At 47.2% G+C, this 2,506-nt stretch overlaps 1 pseudogene across 1 annotated transcript; it reads left to right on the top strand.

The window, feature by feature from the left end:
• Positions 1–815: 815 nt before the first annotated feature.
• LOC308256654 (RNA-binding protein 7-like) lies at positions 816–1,587 on the top strand (annotated as a pseudogene). The gene has a single exon. The product of its transcript is annotated as an RNA-binding protein 7-like (transcript).
• The last annotated feature ends 919 nt before the right edge of the window (positions 1,588–2,506 follow it).

Raw genomic sequence — 2,506 nt, forward strand, 5'->3', positions numbered from 1 at the left:
GTGTGGTGAGGATGGTGTGAGTCAGTGCAGGAAAAGGGTCCAGCTCGTGGTAAGTGCCTAAGGAAAGGAGAGCAGCGCCCTGTTGGGAAGCACCGGGCGGGGCCGAAATGCGGGCCAGGGTCACACAGCTGCAGGGTCACCCTCGCAGCGTCCCGCACCATGAGCTCCGCGGCAGGTCTAGTTCCGCACCCGGGTCAGGTACAGGGAGAATCTCGCCTCGTGGCCTTGGCACCACACCTCTGTGTCCCTTCGCTTCACTGAGCAAGGTGGGCCCTGGCCGCTGCCAGTCACTCAGTGCTCTGGTCCAGACGCCTGGCCATGTCGTCTGCAGAGGAGGAGGTCCCCGGTGGGTCACCTTGGGCCTGGCCAGGAAGGCGCTGTCTCCAGAGACCTTCGCCAGTGCTGAAGCCAGTGGACTACGGCCATTGAGGGGAGTGTGATGGGCCAGCCTATTCCCTTGGTCGCCCAGGCATAGGGACACGTGGTTCAGGGCCATCTTCAAACGCGGCCGCTGTATCTGCCTCACGTCCCTGGGACCAGGGAGGCCTCCGCGCTCCCAGGTCAGTGCAGCCCATGTCCAGCGTGGACACGGCCTGCCCCGCGAGCCTTCCTGGGAGACATGGCCTTCAACCAGCATTCTCCTCGAAGCTTGCGCACTCCGTCAGTGCACGTTGACACCAGGTGGGAGAGAGCCTGAAGGACCTTTACGTGGGTGACGCCTGGGCCTGGGAGCGCGAGGACATGAGCTTTGGAGAGTGCGCAGTGGGAGCCTCAGCCAGGACCCCTCGGCCTCTCTGGGAGGGGGCGACGCCGAGATGGGGGCGGCGGCCCCGGAAGCGGATCCCACTCTCTTAGTGGGCATCCTAGACACTAAAGTGACCCAGGAGCTCCTTTCCCAGCCTTTCCAGCAGGCTGGGCCAGTGATCCAAGTGAAAATTCCCACAGATAAGGATGGTAAACCAAAGCAGTTTGCATTTGTGAATTTCAAACAGGAAGTGTCTGTTCCTTAGGCCATGAATCTCCTTAATGGAATAAGCCTTTTTGGAAGGCCCATCAACTTTCAGTTTAGATCAGGGAGCAGCCATGCCTCGCAGGAGGTTAGTTTGTCATATTCCTAGCATCATGTTGGAAATTCAAGCCCTGCCTCTCCATCTCCTAACAGACATGAAAGGACTGTGGATAACATGACTCCATCACCACAGGTCATTCAGAGAACTTTCTCTTCTCCAGAAAATTTTCAGAAACAAGCAGGGATGAACGTTTTGAGACAGAGGTCATATGGTGGGAAATTTGGTTCTCCACATCTTGATCGATCAGGATTTTCCCCATCAGTTCAATCACACAATCATAGTTATAACAAGTCTCCAAGCTCCCAATGGCGTCAAGATACACCATCATCACTGCGTAAAGCCAGGCAGAGTCCTCGTCCCTCCCTAGTAGACAGACACACTCAGTCGTGAGCAGCATTAGAGAGGACACAGAGGTGATGACTTCTATGCAGACAGGAATCGCGATGGCTGGAGCCATGACCACGATAGCAGAAGAGACAGCAGTAGAGCTGGGAAGTGGCATTCATCTTGGAGCTAACAAGTGTTCAAAGGACATTGTTTTCATAGGGTCATCCTAGGTCCTTTGGACCAAGTTGGTCTGGGAATGTTTTGTTAAAACTGTATAGAGCGGTTTTACAAGTTGCCACATTTCTTTATAAAAATTTTTAAACATATAGCTATAGTCTAATACAGAAATGAGAAGACTTGTGATTACAGTTTTACATTGATAGACTTTCACCTCAGGATTTCATGAAGAGGAAAGTGTTTTATGCAAAAGAAAGTTCCACAATTCCTAATCGTTTTAGAAATTGAGGAAGACACATGTTATATCTATTGGTTGTATCATAAAGCAAATATTTTAATGATCTATTATCTATTGTATTGCAAGAACCTGCTTATTAGTGAATCACATTTTGTGTCTATAATAGAAAACATTCAAGTTGGTAGTCTAAAATATACTAGTATTTTGTTAACAGATGAGAAAATGGAATTTCAGTGATTGGTTTTACTAACATTTGAGAAACATTATTGGTGAAGTTTGGGATTAATCATATTGCTTAACTTCATGGAGAACGTAAGTTCATTGTCTTGCTCTTTGAGTTTTGCCCTAATTTGATATAAAGTGTAAATCTTCACTTCCTATCTCATTCCAAAATATTAGAACTTTCTCATTAAATCATGTTTGACTGAATAACTGAAGTCAATCAGAAAGTTAAATATCTCTAAATGTACTTTTTTAAATTCAAAATTCAGTGTTAGTGTAAATTCTCCTTTTCAGGAAGAACAAAAATGCAAATGCAGAGTCAGATAACATGATTTATTGGAAGTATGCTTGTTTGGGAAAAGGTTCACAAAGCCTTTAAGTGCTGCCTCTATTACTCAAACTTTAAAAATTTACAATTTTTAACGTGCCCCGGGTATGTGTGCATTTTATTATAGGGATTGTACTTGCTGTC

The sequence above is a fragment of the Plecotus auritus genome (assembly GCF_963455305.1).
Source record: "Plecotus auritus genome assembly, chromosome: 8".
Taxonomy (NCBI): domain Eukaryota; kingdom Metazoa; phylum Chordata; class Mammalia; order Chiroptera; family Vespertilionidae; genus Plecotus; species Plecotus auritus.